This window comes from Bidens hawaiensis, unplaced genomic scaffold, assembly GCF_021521415.1.
Source record: "Bidens hawaiensis isolate Kalapana, Puna unplaced genomic scaffold, B.hawaiensis_p1.1 tig00002265_1, whole genome shotgun sequence".
Lineage (NCBI taxonomy): Eukaryota > Viridiplantae > Streptophyta > Magnoliopsida > Asterales > Asteraceae > Bidens > Bidens hawaiensis.
This window is the reverse complement of record NW_027491120.1, coordinates 3,445,894-3,452,795: the sequence shown is the minus strand read 5'-3', so window position 1 is coordinate 3,452,795 and position 6,902 is coordinate 3,445,894. Positions and strand designations below refer to the sequence as shown.

At 34.5% G+C, this 6,902-nt stretch overlaps 1 long non-coding RNA gene across 1 annotated transcript; it reads right to left on the bottom strand.

Annotated features, from left to right (window-relative positions):
- Positions 1-4,199: 4,199 nt before the first annotated feature.
- On the bottom strand, positions 4,200-4,929 carry LOC143613361 (uncharacterized). Its single transcript, XR_013150106.1, has 2 exons — positions 4,532-4,929; positions 4,200-4,418 (listed from the first exon to the last, which is right to left on the bottom strand). It is a non-coding gene; the product is annotated as an uncharacterized LOC143613361 (long non-coding RNA).
- Between the last annotated feature and the right edge of the window lie 1,973 nt (positions 4,930-6,902).

Below are 6,902 nucleotides of genomic sequence, written 5' to 3'. Positions count from 1 at the left end.
AATACATTTACTAGATTTTTTTTTGTTGTCTGTTCATAAATTCCATTTTATTATAAAAGACATTGATTTTATACATGGTCAGACTGAATACCTATCATATTTTGAAGGTTGGTTTCATATTTTTATTTTGCTAATTTTAACCAATTTCTAGTGACTATGATTTATCAAACTATACTAAAACTACAACATTGTTATGCTTGATATAATAAAACATACCTATTCCTTTTTCTATTCGAAACTAAGAACATTAAAATAACATATATCATGTTTGTGTCTAAAAGCGGGATTTTGACCACGTGCTTTTTTTCCTTCACAACCCTAGTTGAGTCTTCTGAAAAATGTCAATCATAGTTATATTTGCAATAAAAGTCACGATATGCGTCATTGTGAAAATTATTGAGTCTTGATAGTTATCGGATTCACCCACTTTATCTTTAACCAATATGGTCTCAAAGATTCAATTGCATTCGCCATAGAATGTTCAACAACCTTCAAATCTCTTACGCATGCATCACCTACACATAATAACTAAATTAGAAAAAACATTGACCCGCATTATACAAACTGGTTACCTACATAGGCCTACACATGCCAAGATACCCCTACACAATCAATAAATCCATTTTAATTAACAAGAGTACTTGCACATATTACACAAACCAGATTACCTACACAACCCTACATGAACTTGTTACGTTATATAAGATTGGCACATATTGCACAAACTACCTACACAACCTTACGTTAAGACCTACACATATTTGGGTTTGATTGACCCATATTAGATAAATTCAAATCACCTAGCACCAATTTAGATTACCTACACAAGCATTACATACACATAATTCCCAAATTAGAAAAACATTGACCGATATTATACAATTTGTTTTGCCTACAAAAATTGCTCAAATTATCTACGTGGATATTAACCTACTCATTAATGTAAAAACTTGCATATATTAAATAGAGTTCATATTACTTACACCCCCTACACAATAAACCTACTCCTAGACTATGTTGTATAATCATGAACACTCCACATCTATCATAACATTTACACATGCCAAAACCTCATACACAATAATATCGTTTGTGAAGGTTCATGTAGGATGATTAAGATTGTACATTATATATTTTAAAATTTTTGTCATAACTAATCAATGTTTAATAACTTCACCACATTAATCATCCTACACAACTAGCATGTGAAGCTACACAATAACACTTGTATCCTATTGAACATAATCATCCTACACAATAAATTTGTTAAACGTTAATTTTTCAATATATATATATATATATATATATATAATGAAATTAGCCCACAAAAATAGTGTATTAAAATGTAGGGGATTACAAAACCTTTACGTTGAAGAAATAAAATAATTCTATAAAACCCACAAAAATAGTGTATTAAAATGTAGCGCATTAAATAATCTTTAAAACTTGATTTTGACAATCATATTTTACCGGAATATGATTTGAATGGAGAAAGAAGGGAATTAATTAGAGCATAAAAATAGGAAACTAATTTTGTAATGTACGTTTAATTTGCCAAGGCTACACCCGAAAGACCTACATATCATTTTTATTTAAAATCATGTTTTAATGTTGTGTTGGTAGTTACAACAATGCCACTTCTAATCTATGCCAGTGATAATCAATATCAATGGTCCATATCGATTTCTCGCTGTAATTTCATTTCTCTCCTGAACCATCCCCATAGCAAAGTATATTAGGATATTATTGTTACTTTGTTTATATATTTTAACTAATTTGTTGATTAGCTTAGATAAAATAAAGGACTACTTTAAAGTTATGCATTTGAAAAAATGTGTTTTAATATAGACAAAATGAGTTTAGAAATGGAAATTCAGAAGTTAAAAAAGATGATATTGGTTATGATTTATACTAGTCTAATCATGTTTCTCTACAACTATATCAACGCAACAAATTTTTATCAGAGTTTGTTGGTAGTGTATTCATTATTGAGGTTTGCGTTCTATATTCACATTTTTCATATTATGATTTCAGAACTTCACTTTACCGGCATGAATTTTGTAAAGATATTCTAGTGTAGCAACCATGAATGGTGAACTTCACCATTTTGTTGGTGAGGAACTTCATACAAGTAATAACCTCATCATCCCATCATAGGACATCTATTCATTTTGTTTCTTCATTAGTATACTAGGAATTTGTTATGAAGTAACAATTCATACTACCTTTCTCTACTTTTGCTCTTACACTATTATGTTAATCATGTTGTCAGACGTCAAACATCAAGGTGTAAGATAACTAGATAAGTTAAGAATGTATATGTAGCGTTATGACCTTGGTAAGTTGGTGTTTGATGTTAGTAACATATTGAAGCCTTGGTAACTTATAATTGGGGCATTCATCAATTTTTAAACACGAAACCCAAACTGTTTAAATTTCTTTTTTTTTAATATAATTCGGATATTAATTTATTATTAATTTATATTTTAAATTAAAGATAGTGTTATTTGATTTCTACGATTTTAATCTCAAGTTTTAGTTCATGTATTTTATCTCTTTATTGCATCTAAATCAAGTTCAAGGACCAAATGTGTAACTTCTCAAAATTCAAGAATCACTGGGCGTATTGCGAATCGCGACGAACACAAGCCGTGCCCTTCGCGTAGCGCAACAATCCTAGCGCTCATCCGAGAATCAATTTAGGTCGTGCTACACGACACCCTTCTTCCCTTTTCTGTCGCGCTACGCGACGCGAGCATTTGTTTCGTTTTTCTTATTTAATCTTGTCATTACTTTGATTTTGACCCATTTTGAACAATTTATGTTTTGTGTGAACTCTTTATTATGATAATAAACTTGTTTGAATATAATTTTTATGTTTCAATTCAATTTTTATAATCAATTTCAAGTTTTGAATGATATTCAATCTTATTTAATATTTTGATCCATCGAATCCAACTGAAACATTTTCATTACAATTCATATATATATATATAAAAATTATTGCAAAAAAATGAGAGAAATGAATATGAGCCACAGTTTTATTTTAAGTTTTAAATATTTAAAAATAATAAAAAAGATGTAAATGCAACAATAAATGCACTCTCTTTTTCCAATTAATATAACTAATATAACCATAATAAATCTCTCTCTAATTAATATATTTAACTAATTTAACTATAATAATTAAAAAGATAAAAACACTACTTTAGTTTTGTTTTTTATTTAAACATTCTTCATTTTATTCAACATAAATACAATTTATTCATATAATACTATTCTTTATATTAAAAAAATAATTTCCACTCAATTTATTAGCATGTTTTTTAACACTAAATATCAAAACATAATATATATATTTTTTTTCAATTGGTATGCCTATAAAAATTATTGTCATAAATAATAATAAAAATATCATACAAATGTGTCCATTAAATGTAAACAATAAATATACAACCTACACAAAGTTATATAACCTACACTTGTTTTGAGAGATAAAACATACAACATACAAAAAACATACAACTTACATATGGAATTCGACATCAAAAATTATATAAACTACACAAACATACACATATCCTACACATACGTAGGTTATATGTTTTTCGAATGTAGATTATATGTTTTTATTCTTAGAAAATTATATGTTTTTGTTTAGGTTGTATATTTTTCATTGACATTTAATGCAAACATATGTAAGATAGTTTTTTTTATTATTCATCCACTACAAGAAATTTTGTCTGATACGACGCCCTATTGCAACGACTTGTCGTTGCAATACCCTTTAGCGACGACAATTCGTCACAAGGCTTGTCGCTGCCTAAGTGATGTTGCTAAAGGTCTGGAGGTCGTCGCTATAGGGTCGTTGCTACAGAGTACACCTATTGCGAAGCCTTGTCGTCTATACAGGTTTTCGTCGATAAAAGTTTAAGGAATAAAAATAAATAATAAATAAAATTATAATTTATCTATTGCGACGACTTGTCGTCCCTATATGGTATTTACTTCAAAATTAAAAACAAAATAGATTCACTCTTTTGCAGCAATAAGTCGTCGCTATAAGCTTTAAGTTTTTTTTTTCGTTAATTTTCCAGGTTTAATACAATATAAAACCTGTTGTGAAACTGTAAGATTTTCATATGTTTAGCAAATAAAATATAAACTGATAAATTACAAAACATTAAACAACCGTCAGATTACAAACGTTAAACCATCAAATGATTTAGATAATTGTTATACACAAACCATCAAGTTGTTTATAAAAAATCACTATCCATCTCTTCATTTTCAACATCTTGACTCGGGCCCCTTTTGTTCTTATTAATTCAATCCATCCGCGCACAATTGACTCACTTGTTGCATGATATCCCATTGTGATGGTGTTTGTTTGTACACGGGCTAATTACCATTCGAACCTATACACAAACATCAAATACTCCTTAAAACATTCACTTAAAAACAGATACTATAAACACTGATTTCTGCCTATTTGGGCAGTGAAAACAGAAAAGCTAAGTAAAGATCTTACATAATCAAGTTTGATAGTTCTTGAAGAATTGACCAGCTAACTACAGTGTTGTCCGATTTCTGGAGGGATCGAGCCACTTTAATATGTTCTGCCCAAAGTTCCTGCACCAAGTTAAAGTTGAAAGTTTGTCAAAGTTTAACTTTTGAGGTCAAATTTACTTATTAGTTTTCAACTCCATAAGCTCTGTCAGTTGAAACAGTTCTTGTGGGAGTTCACCAGTATTCGTTAAACTTTCATTACTTTAGTTAAGGAACTATACGCATTACATAAACATCAAGTATTCCTTAAACTTTCATTACTTTAGTTAAGAAAAAGAAGATACCAAAAGACACCACTTTCTGTCTTTTGTGCAGTAAAAACTGAAAACCTAAGTAGAAATCTTACAGAATCGAGAGGCTTGTTAATGAAGAAACGTGGATCGACTCACTGGTAGACGATCTACTTTCCTCGGGTGTGATTATGCTATTTCACCGATGGTTTCTCTTGGATCTGATGGATCTGGGTTCTTCCACCTACAAAATGAACAGCACCGTAAACTTACCCCTCAGAAAGGGACAGAGGGGTCCTCTTTGAGGTAACCCTCCGGTGTGAGAATAAGTATTTGTAGGAGAATATACTAATATAAGAGTAAGGAATTTGGAGTGTATTGCTTAATAGCTGAATACTCTGTAATTGGATGTTATCAGATGATCTTGGATGTCTCCTCTCCTTGTGGAGTTGATGTGATATTTATAGTGCTAGGGTTTCCCATGATTGGGCTCAGACCTAATTAGGGTCTTGTTGGCCTCTTCCAGTTGCTTTGCGCCACGTGTCCTTTTGGACACCTGGTGCTTTTTCATTGGTTATAATCACGTGATAGCACATGGGTTTTGCTGAGTTGTCCACCTTTCATTGGCAGCTGTCAACATCAGCATATTCTTATTCCTTAAAAAGATACCTTCTGGAAGGTTGTCTGACGTGCACAATCAAGGTTGCCCTAATCCTGATTTGGATAAGGACGAGGTTGATTATGTGCATGTGTGATACGCGCCTATCCTGAGGATGCGCGAGGTCTTCTCTTTATTCTCACGCGCAGATGTTTCATGCGCAGATGTGATATGCGCGAGCATATGATATGCGCCACGCGCGGATGCGCCACGCGCATATGTGATATGAGTGAGCATATGTGATGCGTGAGCATATGTGATGCCTGAGCATCTGTGGTGCCTGAGCATGTGATGCATGAGCATATGTGATGCCTGAGCATCTGTGGTGCCTGAGCATATGATGCCTGAGCATGTGATGCATGAGCATATGTGATATGCGTGAGCATATGTGATATGCGCCATGCGCGTAGGTTTTGGCTTTGTGCCTTCATAATGTCTTGATTTCAAGCCTCTTGTCCATATCTTGTGGGTTGACCCGCCTCGCTCGTTGTTGAGGCGGGTACATACCTCTTCAAGCCCCCCCAGTCTAATGTGTGTCTTGTCTCGCGCGAGCGAGGTAAGATAGATATTAGACTAAATAGTTAGCTCTTTTAGTAGTTGTTTATCTTTTTCTTCTTATTATTCATCGCTGCGCGAAATTCTATCCTTTTTGTTGAAAACGAATCGTCCCTGTACGTGGTTGGTTGTTGCTGACATGCGTCAGTGATGGAGACGTGTCAGACCTTTCGTGTGCTCGAGGTGCTACAGTTGCCTTTCGTGTCCCCTCACATAGTGTCAGGGACACGTGTCGCGCTCGCGTTGGTCCGTTCCTGCGAGTGGTGGCGCGTGAATTCTGGCAGCAGCTGTAGAGTTTCATTTCGTGTCCCCTCACACAGTGTCAGGGACACGTGTCGCGGTCGCGTTGGCTTACACCTGCGAGTGGGGGCGCGTGAAGTCCGATCAGCACCAATATTTCTCTCTCCTGGGCCTATAAAAGCCAGCCCTTAGAGTTTTTTATCCTTCATCTTCTTGTTTATTATTCAGAGCTTTCCTTTCTTTCCTTGTACTCCGATTACCTTTGTTCTGCTTCCAGATATCTGTTCTTCAGAAGCATCCTTTGTTCGTTGTCACAGTTGTATGTCTGATAGCTCAGACAACACAATCTCCCCCATCCATTGCCGTGTGAAATCGTTAGTGATGTCTACCTTGAAGAAGACCGGCAAGGGGAAGAGGGCTGCTGAGGCCTCATCGGAGGAGGTAGGGAGGACCAAGGCCGTGAAGAAGTGGGACGAGATCCCCTGCAAACTGAGGCAGGCCGATCTTGACAGCCTTATCGATACTCAGGGTTTTCTCCCTGAGTATGGCTGCATGTTGCCGGCGGCCGGGCAAACGGCGGCGGACCCGCCTACCGGCTATATTTCCCTTTACTGCCATTTTTTCAGCCACTGCAACCTTCGTCTCCCGAT